Source organism: Ambystoma mexicanum, chromosome 2p (genome assembly GCF_040938575.1).
Source record: "Ambystoma mexicanum isolate Mex_15411 chromosome 2p, UKY_AmexF1_1, whole genome shotgun sequence".
In the NCBI taxonomy this organism is placed as follows: domain Eukaryota; kingdom Metazoa; phylum Chordata; class Amphibia; order Caudata; family Ambystomatidae; genus Ambystoma; species Ambystoma mexicanum.
This window is the reverse complement of record NC_090923.1, coordinates 807,148,797-807,170,059: the sequence shown is the minus strand read 5'-3', so window position 1 is coordinate 807,170,059 and position 21,263 is coordinate 807,148,797. Positions and strand designations below refer to the sequence as shown.

At 46.6% G+C, this 21,263-nt stretch overlaps 1 protein-coding gene across 1 annotated transcript in view; it reads left to right on the top strand.

Moving 5' to 3' along the window:
- The window catches only part of AKT2 (AKT serine/threonine kinase 2), a 1,087,541-nt gene that overhangs the window by 223,777 nt on the left and 842,501 nt on the right, over window positions 1-21,263 (top strand). The gene's annotated exons all lie outside the window — the stretch shown is intronic.

Sequence of the window (21,263 nt, the reverse complement as noted above, 5' to 3'; positions counted from 1 at the left end):
ATTTTTTTTCCAATTCTTTTCTGTATTTTTATTTAGCTCTCGCCCGTTTACCGCATTTGGTTACTAGCTGTGGCTAGCGTTCTAACTTGGTTGTGCCACAAGTTTTTTCCAGTTTGTTTTTTGGCCTTCTTCCTGCCTTGCTAGGTCAGGAAATTCCTTTTATGGTTGTGCATCTGCCCGAGAAATCCTTACTTTCCGTGGGCTAGTGCATGACATGTGTTGGGTGCAAGGAAACGGGCTGGGACTGACGTTTCCCAATCCACAAACTGGTTTGTGTCTGGAGTGTATGCATGAGTTTTGGGGGGGGGGGGGGCGGCGGCGGGGGGGGGGGGGGTGGGGGGGGGTGTGTGTGTCTGTGTGTCTGTGTGTCTGTGTGTCTGTGTGTCTGTGACACAAGGGGTCCTGCACATGTTCCAGAGATCTGAAGAGGAGCCAAGTTTCCTGCGTAGCTCTGAGGAGATCTTGTGACCAAGTGTTGCTGTGGAACAGTGTCTGGATACTGATCTTGGGGTTGTGGGGGTCATCCTCAGGTGAATCTCTATGCCACCTGGCACAACAAGAAGTGCCCTCACTTTGCCTTCTGACGGGGACAGGGCCCTGGCGACATGGACAACGCATTTCGGCTTCAGTGGAACGGCATGAGCGCTTACTCCTTCCCACCCACTCTGCTGATTCACAGTGATTTTCAAGATCAAGGAGTCTCGCCAACTCAACATCATTCCAATAGCTCCATGTTGGCCGACCAGGCCATGGTTTTCGGAGCTGCTCACCCTCTCGGAGGTGCCTCCAATTCACCTCCCAACGGGCCCAGCACATCTTCTGGCTCAACAGGGGGGGGCACGGTCATCCACCCCACAGGAACTAGCCCTCACAGCGTGGTACCTGAGCAGATAACGCTGCGGCACCTCAGCAGGCTAATCTGAAAATCATACAGGGCATAATGAGCAAGGCTACCAGGGCTCAGTATAAGAGTAAATGGGCCAAATTCTGCCACTGGGCAGACTCCAAGGAAATCGACCCCCTGGCATGTTCTTTGGACGATGTGCTCTCCTTCTCGGCGCACCTTGCCCACTCTGGGGTACAGGTGGACACCTCCTGTACATACCTTGCAGCCATTGGGGCTTACAGGAACTCTGAGAAGGGGTTCTTCTCCTCCAATCCTATAGTGAAGAACTTCTGATGGGGCTTACTAGGCTCTATCCGCCTGTCAATAGGCTGCACCCTGTGTGGGACTTAAACATAGTCTTGGGCGCTCTGACGCATACACCGTTTGAGCCAATGGCGTCTGCGGACATCAGGCTGGTCACCATCAAGACTGCCCTGCTAGTTGGCCTCACTTCGGCTCGTAGAGTCCGCAGAATACAGGCGTTGGTCGCCTCAGAGCCATATACCACGTTTCATAGGGACAAAGTGGTCCTGCGGACACACCCGGCATTTTTGCCCAAGGTGTCGTCTGCTTTCTACTTAAACGAGGAAATAGTCCTTCCTATGTTCTTTCCCGATTCCCAAGGATGAAGCACAGAGGGTGCTGGACTGTCTTGATGTCAGGCGTACCCTGAAATTTTACTTGGGCAAGACCAAGGGCTTCTGCAAATCGGACACCCTCTGTCACGTTCGGAGGCTCAAGACCCTGAAATTTTACTTGGGCAAGACCAAGGGCTTCTGCAAATCGGACACCCTCTGTCACGTTCGGAGGCTCAAGAGGCTCAAGACCAGGCTATCGGGCCTCCAAGGCCTCCATATCTCAATGGATGGTCTCGGTCATCAAAGAAGCATATGAGGGCCAGCACAAGCCACTCCCAGCCAACATGCATGCCCACACAGATCTGATGCGGCGTTGGGACAGGCAGTTCTCCGGAACCTATTTGCTTAAGGAGGGTATCCTCTCCACCCTAGGGCTACATTCAGCTGTAATCGCCCATGCAGTATGGAGGAAAGGGGATGGGACGTAAGAGTAATTATAAGTTAATCACCATAGTGACTAACCTACTCTGTCCTTAGTCCCCTTTCCTCCATACGTCCCACCAACCTCCCCCCAATAATACCAGTGTCATTAGGCAATGTTAAATCTATTGTCGACGCATCAATGGGGACTGGGGTGTGGCGCTGGAGGGCGCAGTCAGGGCAGCGCATGCTCCCTTGGCCCCACCCCTGCACAGGTTTTATATGCTGAAAAAGGTTCCATCTCTCATCCCTTTGAAGGGACGCCCATGCAGTATGGAGGAAAGGTGACTAAAAGTATGTTAGTCACTACAGTGAGTAACTTATAATTTTTCCATCATCTTGCATGTCTAGCTCACAACCATATACATATTTCACAGTCGGTTTCCATTCCTCTAATTCTTGGGCAGTAGCCTCAGACTGAATGAGTTTTACCATCTCTGTTGTGTTGTCAAATTTTAGTGTCTTCTTTTCGTGGTGGTAGACATACATAAGCAATAAAGAAGACTGAGCAGTTGTTTTGGCAGTCTGATCCGCAAAAGCATTGCCTTTGCCTGTATATTCAACAATTGTTGTGTGTACTGCATTCAATGATGGCCAATTTATTTGGTAGTGTCAGGGCACTCAGTAATTTCAAGATCAAAAAAGCATGTTGTATTTTCGTGCCATGTGATGCCAGGAACCCTCTTTCGGTCCATAGGCGACCAAAATGGTGTGCTACATCAGAAGCATCCTGGCGATCTGTATAAATGTTGACCGTAAGTCCTGCACTGAGGTCACATGCTCTGGTAAGGGCAATAATTTCGGCTGCCTGGGCTGAATGCTGAGGAATCCTACAGGTTTCAACTATTGTTTTTAAGGTTGTACTGGCATATGCTGCTGTTGAGGTGCCATCCAGTAATTTAAAACCAGACCCGTCTACATAGAAAGTACTGTCGGGCTGTCCGGCTGTTCGACAGGGACGTCCACCAGATCCACCCATCTCTTCATCAGTGGTTTTTATACAATTGTGCATTTCAACAGAGCGAAGTGAGGGGTAGCAGAGTGGCTGGATTCAGGGTATTACAACACTGAATCGTAATGTGAGGTGCCAATGTCAATTCATACCCAGTGAGCCTGGCATTGGTTAAATGTTGGGTGTTGGTTTTATTCATTAGTGGGGCTATTGCATGAGGGATTGAAAGAGTGACGGTGTGTTGTAACAGTATAGCATCTGCTTGTTTCATGGATAATGCTGCAGCAGAAACACCTTGCAAACAATTTGGTGTAATGCCGTTGCTATTAGATATTAAGTGGAGGAAAAATATGCACATGGCCTATTTTTACCCCCTTGCGTTGTGTTAGTACAAACAATGCACAGCCTTGGCTTTCATGCACTAACAGGGTAAAGATTTTTGTATGGTGTGGAGTTCCGAAAGCAGGTGAGTTACAAAGTGCTGATTTTAGTCCATTAAAGATTTCCTGGTGAGCAACAGTCTATGGCAGAGGAATCTGAATGTTGCTCGAGGTTAATTCTAGCAATGGTTTTGCCTGGAGGGAGAAATTGGGTTGTGCGTATTTTTCCCCTACTTCTTTTGGGAAAAGGCTGCTGCATTAATGCTCTGCTCTTTATTATCATTTTCATTTCATGTCCCCTGCCACCCCCGGCCCCTCTTTGTCTTTGACCATGGCTAGGTATTCTGCAAATCAACATGCCAATGTTTGAGCAGCGCTTTGGATTGGCCAGATGTACTCATATATCTTATTTTTTAAGTGAGGTAAAATGCACAATGGGAACAGAATTCCTTTTGTCCCTGCGGGGTAGACATATCCATCTCACTAGAGTAAAAACCTCTTCCTTTCGTGCAAAATATTTTTTAACTGTTCTGCCTGAAAGCAGTCGGCTTATCCCAGTTCATTTGCTTGCAGGGAACAACTTGTTAGATACGCGTTATCAGAAGTGCTGAAAGAGCTATTATTTCTTGGGACAATTCCCCAGTCTTAACCCTTTCGCTCGCTGCCAAGGTCAGCTCATCCCACTTTGACAGGATTTAAACTGTCTTGCATTCTACATTGGTGCCATATGTCTGCCAGCAGTACACATTAGAACAGTTGATCTATCTCACAAAGTGTTAACAAACTGACATGGTTAGTCCGGGTATATCACTGCTCCGCATTTTGCCTGATATCTTGGTAATCTTTAGTAAAAGACAGTAACTCCATTTTGTTCCAGGGTACATGAACCTGGTGTTTGGGGTTATCAGAATCAAACCCAGGCACTTCTCTCATAGGAAACGTTTGAGTTACCATGGACTTTGATGGGGGTATTTATGATCCAAAATAGGAATTTCGACACGTTTGGACAGGAGTCTGAATCAAGCTTACACTCCTGGAGTGCTTGCTCTATGTCCTTATAATCACTAGTGAGGGGGTACACTTTGTTTTCATAATTTACCTTTTTATGTAACGGGCATATTCGCCTAGTTGGTTCTAGCACTGTCACAAATATAAGCGTATCTCTTTGCTGGGGAATGTATACTTTGGCTTGTTCTACTCCTATCTCGTTTTTGATCCATGCTAACACTACCCTTTCCGCAGTTTCCGTGTCATGGTTTGTAATCCTGTGGGCACAAGGTGGCGAGGAGAGCACTTCATCACCCGGTACCCGAGAGTGGGATTGGGGAGGCTTTTTAACCATTAAACATTCTAACAACAGGTCTGTCTCATCCTCTAAGGTCACTCTTGAGTCCGGTGTCTGGGCTGAGGGTCAAGCCATGGCTACATAACACACCCTTAATGCTCATATCTTCACGGTCTCTCTTCCCAATCCTTTTTCATCTCTTTATGATCATATGCGCACACTGTCTTTTTCGGATTCCGGTTTAAGTTTTTTAATTTGTGCTTCTCATAGATTTTCTTCTAGCATAATCTTCCCATTGTCCGTTTCCCATGGCAAGGGTCTAATTGCTTTATCACCTTTAGCAGCAAAGGCTTCTCCAGGTCAAAAGATCCATGCACAGGAAGCTGTAACTCTGAGTTGGTGGTGGTGTATTTATGCCATTCTCGCAAGAACACCACCACCCCAACCCTTTTTTTAAAATCCTCAATTCCCACCCCGGCGTAAATTCCGGTGGAGTCAGAATATGCTGCTCCAGAAAACTGGAACGAGCTTTACAACATTTCAGGCTACAACACCCATGGTTTCAATTTGTGTACACAGTGCATTTCCCTATGTCTCCTTTAAAACCATGCTCCCACAGAAAATACACCACTACACACTCATTTCATGATTCATCCATAATACACCATAGCATGCTCATCATCGCATCATACACTTGCTGCACCCAGAATGGTCTCGCTCAATTCAGTTTTGTACCGGCTTCCCTCTGTCCAACAAGCGGGACTTGTTCACGGAGAATCCGCGTGTTGAGGAAATCAACTGGTGGGCAATGTCTGTGGCTGCAGGAAACCTCTGTCCACCTCTTGCAGTGCGCTCCACGTCCTTTCACCATCCACTGCTTGTTCACCCACCGGGGCAAACTGTCCAACTGGATCCTATCCGAGCCAAGGCCCCCAAAGAGGGGTGCCATTTTGTGAGAAATAATCCATCCATAATCCCTGCTTTTGCGGACACACAAAGAGATTGAGATATTGGCACATCACTATTTGGCAGTCAAATGTTTGTTTATTCAGAATGCTTTTAAACAGAGCATAACAGCAAATGCTTCATCCATACCTCTGCCTTCTGTTTACAAAGTCTTAATATTTATACACATTGACCAGCAGGATTACATGACACGCGGTTACCATAAAAAGGAACACGCTGAACATGATGCACATAAAACACATTCTTAGCACACGGTTGCCAGTTCCGCCACCTGGTTTGTCGCTTCACTGTTTGTAATGTGCATCGGCAAGCTTGGCAGGCAGAATTATCCCACGAAGTGTATTCCTGTTTTTCTCGCAACACGCTGAAAAAACTGCTTGTTCATTTTAGTATTTGCACATATGCTGGAACTAGATTCACAGAACCATCCAAGTGCAGGCAGAAGAATAGATAGACACAGTTAAAGACCCAATAAGAAGGAGGGAGTTGGAGGAGATGCCCCGTTTCTTTCTTTCTTTCTTTCTTTTTGTTTAATTACTTGTATTTTTCATTTTGCTTGTACAACATCTGACAACAATCAGTAGGTATTTAAACCGTACAGTCTGCATAGTTTCCCAAGATGGTGTCCACATTTAGGGTGAAATGCTTCTATCCGATTCCCGGTCCCACATCAGCCCTAATCCCACTCTTCTTCGTAGTGCCCAACACTCCTACTCCCAATCCCTCTTAACGCCATAATGTCCATATCCCCTTACGATCTATGCAGGGCGCAGGCAGACCAGGCTGTCAACTTGTCCCAGACCTCATGCCACATATCCATTTCAGCCTGCACCCATTTACGCATTTCTGTCCGCCACTCACTCGTCCTGGGCCCCATATTTGCTTTCCAGGCCATGGCCACCGCTCTCCAGGCCAGCATGAACCCCCAACGCTGCCACTTTGAGACTTGCTATGTCTCGCTTGCTTTCATTAACAGGCCATAGCCCCAGGATACAATGATGCACTGTGAGCTGAAACCTAACCCTCCCCCTAGATAGGCATTTCCCTGTGCACCTCTTCCCAAAACCATTGAAACCTATCTCATTCCCACCACATGTGGGAAGATGTCCCAATACCTGCACAGCACCTCCAACATGTCGGGCACGCACCAGGCGATATTTTAGCCACTCACTGGCGTGATATATGCCCACCTCACTATCTTGTACTGTATCCACTGGAACCTTACATTCCTAGACACCTGCTTAGTGTGCAAGAGAATTCTTTTCCACTCACCCTCTGAGAGAATGTCTCACTTTTATATCCTGCTCCCATTTACCCCGCAGACCGGCTGCTTTGGTGTCCAATTCAACTCTATCCACTGTGTAAAATTCAGCAACCCTCCTACCACCCTCATTCAACAGATTATTGCTGCTTTCACACTGTGATTTTGTGGTTTGTCTCAGAAACCCTCCAACGCCATTCTTATTCCCTGGATCAAGATAGCAAATTTGCTCCGTCGGATAAGCTGCCTTAAATTCAGCAAAAGAGCTGGCTTTATCTTCGATATTAAAGTCCCCCGCTAATCCCTCTTGGCCCAGTCGCTCTGCAGTGTTTGCCCCAACCTGCTACAGATCAATGGCAATTTTTCCATGAATTGAAAACTCTGACCTACCATCTTGGTTTCCTTCCACCACGCTTGTATAATGGTGCTGACTGGTTTCATCCGCTGTCTGATCTCTTATCCGCCCTCGTAGTAGTTCCAGCACTTGTTTGAGGCCTCAGCCATTATCCAAGTCGTGAGTCCATCTATGTAGAACGGCAAACCAGTCTTCCATGTGCTGCGATATGGACGCCCAGTAATACGCTCTAAAGTCTGGCACTCGTATTCCCCTTTTCCCCAACAGGAGCTGTTGGGTGGTTGGTGCAACCATCGACAATTCTCCCTTCCACAACAATTCGGCCATTGTCCTACACAGGGCCCGAAAGCAGGCCATCGGTATACCCATGGGCATCACTTACTTAGAACACACATAACTACTTACGAAGAACAATCAGTTTGACTAGTGCAGTGCGCCCCAGCAATGCTATGGAAAATCTTGTCCAGAAATCAACAGCTGTTTGGAAGGCAGCCAACGCTTTGCCGATAACACCAGTCCCATTCTGCACCTACCATAATGCCCAAGTACCGAAATCCCCCTTCCGGGATCTCATCATGTATTGTTAGTTTTCTGCCTTATTCCGGTAACAACGTATAAATTGTGGACTTAAAGTAGTTCAATTCCAGTCCTGAGAGTTTCCCGAACTCGCCTACCGTTGTCATGACCTGGGCCAAGGAAATCCTAGGGTTTTTATTGTACTCCTCGTCCGTGTATAGCGATGAGCAATGCCTACCCGCCACCCAGCCCCTAGCTGCAACCCTGTAGATTCATGCCTACTATGTACCACCCACACCACCGGTTCAATTACCAGCTCAAACCGTGGGGATAGTGGGCATCCCTCCTGGGTGCCCGCTGCATTGGCCAGCGCTGTGATATCATCCCGTTTAGCTGCACTCTTGAAGTAGAGCCACCATATAGCAGCCGTACCCACTCTATGAATTGATCTCTCCAATCTCATCTTCCTCAATACCATCCATTGGAACTCCCATGCAACAGAGTTAATTGCCTTATGAGTCCAGGCTTAACCCTGCCACTTTTTCCGACTTGCCTCTGTACTTATCCAGAATCAAAAACAACCTCCCAATGTTGTGTTGGGTGGATCTGCCAGGTATACACCAGGTCTGGTCCGGATGCACCCTGCAAGCACTTTGTGCAGGATCTTAATGTCCACATGTATCATTGATAAGGGACGGTATAACACACAATCCCTACTGTGGTGTATACCATGTCCTCCAACATCAATTGGGAGAACCTACCTTGTGCCTTAGCCTCCTGGTAGACCTCCAAGAGCTTTGGGGATCATCAGCTCTCCATTACACCCTGTATACCTCCACCCTCATCCAGCCACTGGGTTGCTAGATCAACATACAATCTGCCCTTTCTTGCCTAAAAGGAAGAGTAAAACTCTTTGAAAACTGATTATATATCCTCCCTCTCTGGTACTACCGTCCCATCACCATCCTTCCCCATCCCAACCTGGCACCTCTGTCCCCCCCTCTTTCGGATGGATTGTGTCCTCCCAATGTATTCCTCATCTTAGATATTCATGTCCAGCTTTAGCTGCTTCGAAAAAATGTCCGTTGGCCTCAGTTCCGTTTTTACGCAGTACCTATTGCTATCGGACACTCAGTGCGCCTCAGTAATTTCTGTGACGCAGCTATCATTTTTTCTAAGAAAATCGAATCGAAGATGTCCTTTTCATCGATGCTGACACACCCCACGTTCGGGGGGTTCAAGAAGTGCAAAGATTGCAGTTAAAGAATTTCGATAACTGACCCACACCGATCGTGTTTGTGGTGCCTCTGTGAAAATCACGACACGGATGCCTGCACCAAGTGTCAGGCGATGACTGGTAAGGCCTTGCGAGAGAGGAAGGGAACACTGCAGGTGGGTCGACAGGCAAAATCCAACCGAAAATCCTCTGCCGAGTCAAACTCATTAAGAATCTCCTCGATGTGATAGGACACATAGGTTGAGATCCCGAAGTGGCTACCACCACTCCTCGTCTTCGACGAAAGGTTGAAGAGACGCCACCGGTCCACATCCACTTCGTCGTCAGACGACTCTCCCAAAAGAATGAAATGCCCCACAAAACACTTCTTCCGAAGAGTGGGAAGCTTTCAGGGTGAAAATGATGGAAGTATTTGGAAGGGCTAAGCCTTGGACCGCGCCTTGCTCTATTAGCCAGCCGGGAGCGTTCCCGTACCGACATTTGCGCGCCCTCAAGCCCGGGTGATCGACGAAGAGCTGATGGAGAACCCTCTAGGACCCTGGGCAAGAAAGACCGCTCGAGTCGAGATGACCGTTCGAGGTCATCGCCGTCATCTAAGGTCTTGCAGAGCTCGAAGGACAAAGCCTCGAAGAGCGTATGGCGCCTTCGAGACCGGTTCCGAAAATTCCTAAGGCTCCAGTTCAGTCATCTGAACAGGTTGCAACAAAAGAGAAAGCTGCAAAGCCTACACCCTCTTCAAAAACAGTTCCTACAGAGAAGACTTTCACTCCTCTGCCTAGGAGAAAATTCTTTAAATCCCGATCCTCCATTCTTGAAGAGCAGGAAACGTCTGAGGATGAGGAGGTCCCATTTGGCTTGGAATATGGCACCCCAAATGTCCCAGAATGTCTCATCTTTGAAGATAGAATGAGGGATCTCGTAGAGACATTACACAATGCTAGTGGTGTGGATACATCAGCTGAGGCAGAATTTGGAAAGCAAGAACCAGGAGACCATGCCAATTCCTCATTCTGTCAACTAATGTCAAAGGTGGTTGATTATTTAGGTTGGAATAGACCACAGACCCAATTTGTCCAGAATGATCTGCCGGACATTCTAGATCAAGGCCCGCCCACTGATCCAGTTTTATCTTTCCACGTTGCCTTGCAAAATAGTGTGGCCAAGAATTGGGAGAACCCGGACTCTGTTCCTTCTGTGAATGTCCATTGCATCAAAATACCGCCCTTCTAGTAGCGACCCCGGCTATCTGTCCAAACGCCCCACTCCCGAGAGTCTGATGGTCCAGGCAGCCACTGCTACATCCAATAAAGCAGCGTACGCTTCTATCCCCCCAGATAGGGACAAAGTATTTTCAGCAGGGAGTATGGCCTTAAAATCGGCCAACTCCACATTTGCCTTGGCATAATTCTTGTACACTCCTTGGGAGTGAATCTCCATGGCGGCAGAGCATGTACCGGAAGGGAAGGGAAGGGAAGGGAAGGATTCCTGGCTATTGTTGGAGATGGAAAGGAAGCCATGCAAGAATCCCTTCAATCTGGTTTGGACACTGCAGACAGTGTCAGCAGGTCCATGGCTACTAGCGCAGTTATGCACAGGTTTGGTTGTTTGCCGAAGTCCGGTTTCGCACCAGATGTGCAGTCCCGTCTACTGAACATGCCTTTTGACGGGTCTCACCTTTTTGGCAGCAAGGCTGACGAGAGCCTTGAGAGGTTGCAGACCTCAAAAGCGGCTGCCAAGTCTTTGGGAGCCGCTATCGGGCAACCTCAGCCTTTTCGTTCATCAGGAAATTCTTAGAGGGGATGATCCTATCATTACTACTCCTCACATGGAAAGGCGAGAGGAATGGCCAGTCAAAGAGGCCAAAGAAATATCCCTTGTGGTAGATGAGGTAAAAGTGCGAAGTCCGCTCCAGCTGCAGCTTCCTTTCCATCAGCAGCCGCAGCATCCGCCCCAAAACCACTTGCATCATGTAACTTCGGTGGGGGGGCAGATTCTCTCAGCATCTGCAAGAATGGCGAGGCATTACTTAAGATGCTAGGGCTCTGGAAACAATTGCCCAAGTTTACTGCCTTCCATTCTTAACACAGCCTCAAAACAATCCACCAGGGAGACCCTCTTTAAAGTTGCCAGATCCGCTCCTACAGCAGGAGATTTTAACCCTGCTCTGCTAGAGAAAGGCACTATAGAACCAGTGCCTGTAGCGGAGAGGAACAAGGGTTGGTGCTCCCCATATTTTTTGATTCCCAAAAAGGACAGAGGACCGAGACCCATCTTGGACTTGAGATACTTGAACAAATTCTTCAGGAAGGACAAGTTCAAGATGGTCACTCTTTCTCAGATCCTTCAGTCCCTTCAACTTCAGGATTGGTTGGTGTCAGTGGACCTTCAGGACGCTTATTTTCATGTGTCAATACATCCCAGCACAGAAAATACCTGAGGTTCGCAGTTGGCTATCAGTTTTGAGTCCTGCCATTCGGGTTAATCTCTGCCCAAGGGTTTTCACCAAACTGATGGTGGTAGTGGAAGCGTATCTCGGGAGAGGCGGGATTCAGGTCTACCCCTACCTGGAAGATTGGCTGATTAGGGCGTATTCTCCCGAAGAAGCTCTAGATTATCTCAGTCACCTGCCACTCTCTTCAGAGATTGGGCTTCTCCCTCAATTACAAGAAGCCCCATATGACACCTTCCCAAAATCTCAACTACATCAGAGCTATACTAGACATCCTTGGGAAAGAGCTCGCCACCCGAGGTGAGGGCTCAAGACATTCTTCAGATGGTTACCAAATTTCAGAGTGCCCAGAATCTTATGGCCTTTTATTATTATTTTTTATTTATTTATGTATTTATTCATTTGAGGTTGCTCGGCCTCATGGCATCCTGCATTCTTCTGGTGCCAGAGGCCCGCCTGAGGATGAGATCCCTCCAATGGGCTCTAAAACCACAATGGTCCCAATTCTTGGGAAAGATGTCGGACCGAATTCATCCAGAGTTTCACAGGATCTTTTGTGGTGGGCTCGCGAGGAAAATATTCTGAAGGGAGAACCTTTTTGGCAACAATGGCCGGAGAGTACAGTAGTGACGGACGTCTCACTCACTGGGTGGGGAGCCCATGCCAACGAACTGACAATCGGCGGTCGTTGGTCTTCATTCGAGTCCAAACTACACCACAATCTTTTGGAGCTGAGGGCAATCGGACTAGCGCTGAAAGCCTTCCTGCCCTTTGTCCGGGGTATGAACGTCCTGATAATGATGGACAATACAGTGGCCGTGCACTACCTCCACAAGAGAGGAGGCGTAGGGTCACTACCACTATGCAGAGAGGCAATGCACCTCTGGTACTGGGCAATTCAAGAAGGAATCTCCCTATCAGCAGTACACCTAACCGGAGAGGAGAACGCGGCGGATGCTCTGAGCAGGCAGAGCACAGTTTGAGTGGGAACTAGCTCAGGAAGTTCTTCAAGAGATCTTCACCCTTTGGGGAGCCCCTCAACTGGATTTGTTTGCAACAGGTGTCAACTGGAAGTGCAAACTACTGCTCCATGGAATTTCCTCCAAGAGGAGCACTAGGAGACATGTTCGTGGTGGACTGGGACTTTCCACTCCTGTACTCGTTTCCTCCGGTCCCCGTAATTCCTCATGTAATCAGCAGGTTGAGAAGGTTCAGGAAACACATAATCCTAATTGCTCTGGATTGGGCCAGGAGGATGTGGTACACGGACCTTCTGGATATGTCCATCTGTCCTCCAATGCATCTTCCACAGAGAGGACCTACTCTCAAGAGAGGAGGGTCAGGTTCTCCAATCAGATGTGTAAACTCTGAACCTTCACACTTGGTTTCTGAAAGCCTGAGATACAAGGATTAGGACCTCCCAGATGACGTGATGGAGGTGTTGCTTTCGGCCAGAAGACGGCAACAAAATCTTAGTTTCCATAGGCCCTAGCAGCAAAACTTATTCCAATGGCACAAAGGCACAATCGCCATATACTAGTGATAAGACAGACACGAGGTTTGATTTCTAAGTACTATGGTTTATTGGAAAGTATGCTCAGTTGGCCGAATGGGCCGAATGGGTCTAACGTCTCGCAACGTGTCACCCAGACCTCAAGAGACGCAAGAGAGCGAACATCACCCAAGCAGCAACATATATACAAACATACAATCTTTGAAAGCACATAAAAACGCCCATAATGTATATTCTAGAGCTAGTGTTTGATGATTGACAATCATGACAAATATGACACATTATGACAAGTGTCTTATCCAATCTAATTATACTTATTTTAGCAACAGTTGCAAAGACAGTTCTTTGTTATGGAGAACATAAAGCACTTGTTCAGCAAGGATATCGTGTTTGCGAGAGAGACATATTTCATAGCACGTTATCTATTTGTTTCTATTCGTGAACTAAGGGTCAGCCTGTTCTAAGGAAGATCTGTGAAGGAAGACCGCTAAAAGAGTATAATTCATGCTTTAACTGCCTATTGCTACAGCTTTGTGAGACAGGCCGGCACCAGCGCCGCTGATTAAATGCAGTTTCTGCTTGCCTTCAAGGACTTTGTGAGGGAGGACAAAAATGTATTTCTGTACTGTTTGACATTCCTGTCTGGGTTGATCTTTCAATATGCAGACTGTGGCCTTGCACCGTGTATGAGCTTTCAGAATAAAATACATTTTGCAAAGCATTTGACAGAAAGGAAAAAAGCAAATGGCGGATGTCACACAAGATGGACGCCCTGTTGTTATACTTGTTATACTGTCTATTCTGTGTTTGTAATGTTGGTCACATAATGCAATTGGTTTCCGGCCAACGTAATATGCATACTATGCATAGTTCGGGTTGTTTCTAGACTAACATTGCAACTGGTACAAGGAAAAGAATCTTGATCCTTTTCTGTGTAAAACTCCGGATGTTCTTTCCTACCTTTTTATATTTCACTATTTTGGGCCTTCAGATGGGTACCATCAAAGGCTACTTGGCAGTGCTATTGATCTTTAAGCGCTCTTCAGAGGAATGTTCCCATTTCAAAATACCACTGGTGACTCAATTCCTAAAAGGTCTCACTAATGTGTTCCTTCCATCTCCCTTCCAGGTTCCAGTTTGGGACCTCAATCTAGTTTTGAAATTCCTGATGTGTTTTCCATTTGAACCTCTGCACACATAGCCACTAAGGTTGTTAACCTTTAAGACAATCCTATTGATAGCTCCGACATCAGCCCGCAGAGTGAGAGAGTTGCGGGCACTTTCATGCTAGCCTCCCTATACCGTCTTCCAAAAGGACAGGGTTGTTTTGAAGGTTTTTACCAAAAGTCGTTTCAGACTTTCATTTGAGTCAGAAAACTGTTCCACCTTCCTTCTATCCTCCACCTCATCCTGGTAAGAAAGAGCAAAGACCCCATAGTTTGGACTCTTCGAGAGCACTAAGCTTGTACATCTCCAGAATGTCTAAATTGAGAGTTGATGACAACTTTTTATCGGGTACACAGGACACAAGCTAGGTCAGGCTGTTTTGAAACAGACTTCCTTGGTGGATAACCATTGCAATATCAGAATGCTACAGGCTAGCAGGTAGAGACCCTCCTGAAGGTTTGAGAGCTCATTCCACCAGGGGTATGGCTACATCTACAGCCCTTCAAAGGGGTGTTTCAATTAGAAATATTTGTGTGGCTGCAACATGGTCTTCCATCCACACGTTTACAAAACATTACTGTATGGAACCTTCCCTTGCTCAAAATGGTACATTTGGCAAAGCAGTACTTTGCTCTGCCCTTGGAAATGTTTAAATTGTAATTCTACACCCTCCTCCAATCAGAATACTGCTTTGGGAGTCTGTCAAAGATGAGGACTACATGGGAGGACACAATCCATTTGAAGAACAAGTTACTTACCCATGGTAACGTTCTTTCGACTGGGTGTTCCTCCCACGTATTCCTCATCGCCCTCCCAACCTGCCCCACTGTAGCATTTGCCATGCTATTACAGCTTCCGTTCCCCCAAGGCTGAGTACTGTCATGCCCATGTGTATGGGCATCTCTGCTGCAAGGGGAGGGGAAAAACAGAACTGAGGCCAAAGGGCGCTGCGCGAGCTAGATTTATCCTTCGATGACATCACCCTCGACAGGCCTTTGAAGGACATCGACTCGACGCCTTCAACGCACATCACCCTCTGCCGAAAAACGTTTTCCGAAGCTGGACATTACATGTCAAAGATTAGGAATACGTGGCAGGAACATCCAGTCGAATTAACTTTACCAGCAGTAAGTAACTTGTTCTTCTCACAGGATTTCTTGTAAAGTCCCAGTTTCTGGACCCGTTTCCATCAGGTTTACATCCTGGCCGGGGCAAGGAAAGTGTCCTGGTTTCTGTCATGGGAGACCTGACCAGATTGGTGGACCAGGGAGGGACTAGGGCTCTGATTCTGTTAGACCTCTCAGCTTTCTATACTGTGGATCACCCCACTCGGCTGCTCTGTCTTGCTCAGGCTGGCCTCTCTGGTCAGGTGCATGCTTAGTTTTCATCATTTTTGACGGATGGTCACAAGTTCTTTCCTTGGGTTCATTCTTTCCTGTGCTCATAAACTGTTGTGGGGTTCCTCTGGGCGCTTCTTTGTCCCCTGCACTATTTAATACATATATCCGCCCTCTGTTGCTCTTCATCTGTTCTCAGGGCTTCCGTGCATACTCTTATGCCAATGGCACCCAAATCATCGTCTGGCAGGATCTTGCCAAGCTGGACACAGCATCTCAGCTGCAGGTATGTCTGGCGGCCGTTAGTGATTGGATGGTGAGAAACTGACTGAAACCTAATGGAGACAAACTGCGGTATTGATGGTGGGTTCTTCTGCTTCTTCACGGGGCTCCTCTTATTCCTCTTCCTCTTCACGGCTTTGGCCTTCTGAGCTTGACTCCTTTCCTCTACCTGTTCCAATAGTCAGGAATCTGAGATTTTTGTTTTCTTAGTCTCTGCCACAGCGCAACTTAATTCGATGTGAGAGTCTGGTTACTTGCATCTTAAAGTATTAAAAAAAAGTTCTGCCCTTTCGAATCTTCGCCCATTGGTGGTGTCCGCGTTGATACCGAGCAGGCTTGATTAATGCAACTCATTTTTAGCCTCTCCAGCCCATATCATCTACTGGCTCCAGCTGTTGTAAAATGCAGCTGCTCAGGTGGCTACCAACACGGCATATGGGATGCATATCTCCCCAGTTCTGCGCTCCCTACACTGGCTACGGATCCAGAAGCAGATTGTTTTAAAGTCTCTCCGTATCGTTCAGCGTGCTTTTTAGGCGGTGGGACCGGAATTTCTCCTGGAGAAGTTTCAACATTATCTGCTGGACTGCTCTTTTTGATCTGAAACCGCGCGACTGTTGGTAATTCCCCGATTTCAGCGTACCTGAATGGGTGGTCGCTCCTTCTCGGTTGCAGTGGCTCTTCTGTGGAATGACTTGTCCTTTTCTGTACTGGCTACCTCAGAACAATAAGGTTTTGAGCAAGCGATGGAAGCTAAAATTATCAGTTATTTTGCCCCGATGTCCTCTAGCGCCTCAATGCTTTCTTCGAACGTGCGCTTTATAAAATTGATTAACTTAACTGTCCCAGGAATCATCAGCCTCCGAGCATCCAATCACGTACCTATTCAGCCATAAGGCATCTTATCTAAGGCACCCCACTAGATAGCTGGATCAGCATATGGTTTTCAGGGCCTCTTCCCTCCTGCCTTACTATGTGATGGTTTACTCCTGAACATCGTACCTGTAATATTTTCTTTAGTTACTTTCATGACCTTATCTATATGACTGACTCCCTCTGTCCCGATTTCTCCCCATCTTTGTATTTGTACATCCGTCCTTCTATATCACTTGTTCTTTTTCTCCCTTCCCTTTCACCCTCTCGCACATTCCTTTCTCCATCTCATTCCCTTTCACCCTCTGTCTCTCACTGACTTAATTTCTCTACCCCTTTTATTGCACTCTTATCTGCCTCTTGCTTTTACTATGTGCTTCCAGTTCAGCTGCACTTATTGTCCCTTTTTAGTTTGGGCTGATTAGTGGCAAAGTCCCAAAATGCCATCTGTTATGTAAATGATAGAAGGCTGACGTGAGTGCATGGTCTAAGTGTTGCATTCTTTGGTGTATCTGTCCACATGCAAAGTATAGTTAGAGTATGGAATGCTATGAAGTACACGTTCCTTAAGACCTGCAAAGGTTTGCTATTACAGTAGCCCTGCAACCAAGTGTTTTTTTTATTTCTTCTTCTTTTTTTCTTTTTAACATTTCCCCCAAGCTCCATAATGCTTGTCCAATGATGAGCATAGAGATTTTTTCAATCCCTTAACATTGATGGCAGTAGCTGGTAAATGATCGCCAATGACGGTTACACAATGTGAATACAAGAGCAAGTTATGATATAGTATATGGTGATATGATTTCAGTAGCTGACTCAAGGTAAATGCCTGGCAAATGTTGCGAAGCCACCTTTGTGGGATGTCACCACATAGACTGCTCTCCAAATAAGTTTAAAAAGATTTCAAACTATTAGTCCAGATTACCTCTTCCAAAAGTGTTTGAATATCTTGGCCTAACCAAAACAATTGTTTTTAAAACGTTTTCAAAAGTCTCCTAGGGTTTCTCTGGTGCCACTTAATTTGTTAGCAGAACAACCAGTTGCCAGAAGATCTTAGACTCTCAGTACAAACAAAGATAGTACTCACAGAACTGGTCCCTTTTTCCCTTGGCTTCTGAGTTCGTTTCTATAGTATCGAAGTTGTGGTATGCCTCCCAGAAGGCGCTGAAGAGACCAGGAAAATGGGCTCTAAGCGCCTCGTGGGCGACACCCTCGGGAAACCCTCCGGGGAATAAAACCCGATGTGCTGGGATTCCAAATACGTGCAGGTCTGGAAGTTCTTAGTACAGAGTCCTTTGCACTGTTGGCCGAATTGTCCAGCTGAAGTAGAAAGGAAACCCGGCTCCGTGTAGCCGAGTCTCGTGAGGGAAGGTCCGGAACAGGACAATCTTCTTGAGTCTTCTTGATGGAATCCGGGGGAAAGGAAAAGTAAACGGGACGCTCAACGGGGCAGGATGGCGCCCAGAGCAAGGTGTAAAGGAGCAAGGAGGCACAGCGATGCTGAAGCACAAATAGGAAGGAGAGGGGAGGATACGGCAAGGAAGTACAGCCGCGGGAAGGGAAAGGAAAAGGTGGAAATAACAAAGAGAGTAGGGAATAGGAAGACCGTAGTCAGAAAGGCGGAAAGGATCGAAAAGGCAGGAGCGTGAGCTGCTATGAAGCTGCACAGGATGTGGAGCGAGTAGCGACGCACCTACCTGGGTCTCAACGAAACTGATATAGCGTTTGGCTTGAGGAGGTCGCCATTTTGGAATAAGCTAGACCTGCCCGGGGCATTAGGAAAAACGGAACCAAATAGCCGCCATCTTGGTTTCTGTTGAAGGTAGCGAGGATGGTGTAATTTTCATATTTTCCAGTATGAACGCTGGGATTTCCTAACAGAAGAGCAGCTAACCTTACTTGTAGTTATGAGGGTTCCTGGGTACAGCGGTCATCCTATGGGTTGCTGACTAAGCAGGACATTCAGAACAACCTTAATTAGGCTTACCACAAGGTTTTTAACTCCTTGCCAGCGAAGTAGTCAATTGTGATTACAGTGGTGCGGTTGCTGGATCCTTACTCGAGGTAAGCTGGGGCAAAGGCACTGTAGGATACTTTCTGGGATCCTGGACTTTCACTAGGCATGGGTATCATGATTGTAGGGTTTCCAATACCACACTTACTATATTTCTATGCATGCTCATACTTAAGGAGGGGGCCTTCTCATACATCTCTTGCCTCCCCCTTTGAGGGGGCCTTCTCATACATCTCTTGCCTCCCCCTTTGACCTAGGAGTTTCCTACATTGTATAGTTGGGACTTCGGTCCAGTGAGCAGCAGTGGAGCAGAACTCGTGAATGGCTGGCTGCTTTTCAGTTGTTTAGGGAGTTAAATCATTCAAGAAAGAAGGAACATAGTCTGCCATTTGTTGACGCTGACACAGATCATGACTACAATCGAAGAGCAAAGATATCTGATTGTTGCAGGATTACTGGGGGATGTGTCGTAATCGTGGGCCAGAGATCTAAAGGAAGGCCGGGTGGGAGGGGTATGGTTTAGGGTCTTGCTGGTAAGTGATCCCCAAGGCAAAGTTGAGCAAGAAATGCTTGCTGCTACAATGATGCCAATGAAGCAACCACTGTGTATGTGATGAGTAGGCCATTTCTGCCTGCAAAGGCAAGTTGTACAAGAATGTGTTTGGGGAATAATCATAATGTTTCCGACTGAAAAATAAAAATCAAGGAAGTTACAAAACAATAATTCAAAAAGACCATTCACAAAGGTTAATTCATATTCACTGATCCTCTTAATCCAGCTTCTTTGAAATTAGGGAGCTGGATAGTCACCACTTGATGATCGATGTATTAATTTAGTTGTGCGTGTACAAAAATACATTGTTTTTTAAAGGTAATGAAGGTAATACAGATTCCGAGAAAACATATAATACCACATTAAAGAACACAAACCATTTAGAAAAAGAAAATTAGTGTCATAGTTGATAATACAAATGTTCTTTCTGATTCCTTTAGAAACCTAATGGGACATCATTATTTTGTCCTTGATTGCAATTTTGTAATTTCGGCTGTACTTGTGAATGTGGCTGGGGAGAAGTTGCACTGTGCTGTTCTGGCTAACTTAGGGGTAGGCACTATTTGTGGATGTGGGAACTGTCAGTGTGTTTTCCTTGCTCTAGCTCACTGGTGTTTGATGTACATTACCTCGGGTGTCTGTTAAGGGTGACTGATGGTTCTATTTACATTTTGGCGTATCTGCTGGATATTGGGGCTGTGGCAAGACCTAATAATGACCAAGGGTCATCCTGATCTAACCCGGTTTTCCAAATAGTTAATAGCTTGGGTAGTGTTTGCTTTTGGTTCTGGCATGCAGATGGACTGGAGCTTAAGAAAGGGCTTTTGGGGAAAATGATTTAGTGGTTGGATTCGTCTCATCACCAGAGTGTCTCTGGGGATGAGGGGAATCCAGATGGTGGACCAAGCCATGTGTCTTCATTACATGCCCCTTTGCCACCGCAACCTGTCCAAGTGTAGGCCAGCTGTGCAAATAGAGGTTCACATACCACTGCAAGTTGACCATCTCCTTGTAGATCCAAGACTCAAGCTCCCCCTTAATACTGATGTACCATGGCAATCGTGACTCGCCAAACCACACTCAAATTCCGAAGCAGCATATTGAGTCTTGCACTTGTCTTGTGAACAGAACTGTTAGCTGGCCTCCAGTATGAGCACACTCGTTAGTCGGTATAAGATATTAGAACTTGCACTTTGCCGTTTCTCCTTGTTCATATGAGAGGATTGCTCTCTACCCTCTGTGGCGTTATATACAGGCCAGTCAACTGTAAAGCTGCTTTCTTGGCACACTTGCATTGCTAGTCAGCGACCCCTTGACAGTTCGTTTGCCATTGGTATTACAAGGAAAAATAAATTAACTTTCAAACCCAGCCACTCCACAGTTCAAGCTTGCACAGCAATCTATTCTAGGTTCACTTGCCCCTCCAACAAGTCTGTGGACCCAGGAGATCCAGATCGGAGCAAATAAAGAAATTAGACATTGGTGGTGCCGCTCCGCTCAATCCATGTATACCCTCTTTCCCAGAGCCCATCTCCTCTGAGCCAAAGAAAAGTTTGGGAGCAGTTGAAAATGTTTGGGTACGCACGTCTCGAACTGCAGGAGTCAAGTGCCCAAATCTGTCAATGCCTTTGCTGCACTTAGGCCAATGGACATGCAAACAGGCTGGCCACCAGTGTCTCCTGCGCCGTACAGGCATGTGTTGTGCTCAGCGTTGCAACTGTTAAATTGAAAAGCTGTTGGTCTGAGCAGCCTGCCCTTCTGATCCCACCCCACGTCTTCACGACTCCAGGGCACTGCCCCCACTGTTAAATAGCTGCTATGGGTTATAATGGACTGGATATGAGTACAGCATAATCATTTGATGCTAGAGGAGCCAGTATGTTTCAGTCAAGCCATTTTTGTAACAAGGTTTATCCCAAAAGTCCCAGTGAAGTTTATAATGCTACAGTTCAAAACTCTACAGGTAAAACATTTTAATTCAAGTATTCTTGACACCATACCATCTCTTAAGGCACTGCCACTATTGCTCCAGCCATTCTAACCTAGCCTTTAGATAGGTATTCGAGGATAAATGTTTGGCTCTGTGCAGAACATACTGAACAGGAGTGTTATTTTACCAGTTCTGTTGTGCTGTATTTATTAACCCCTCCTCCCCTTGCTTAAAGAACTGGACGGATAT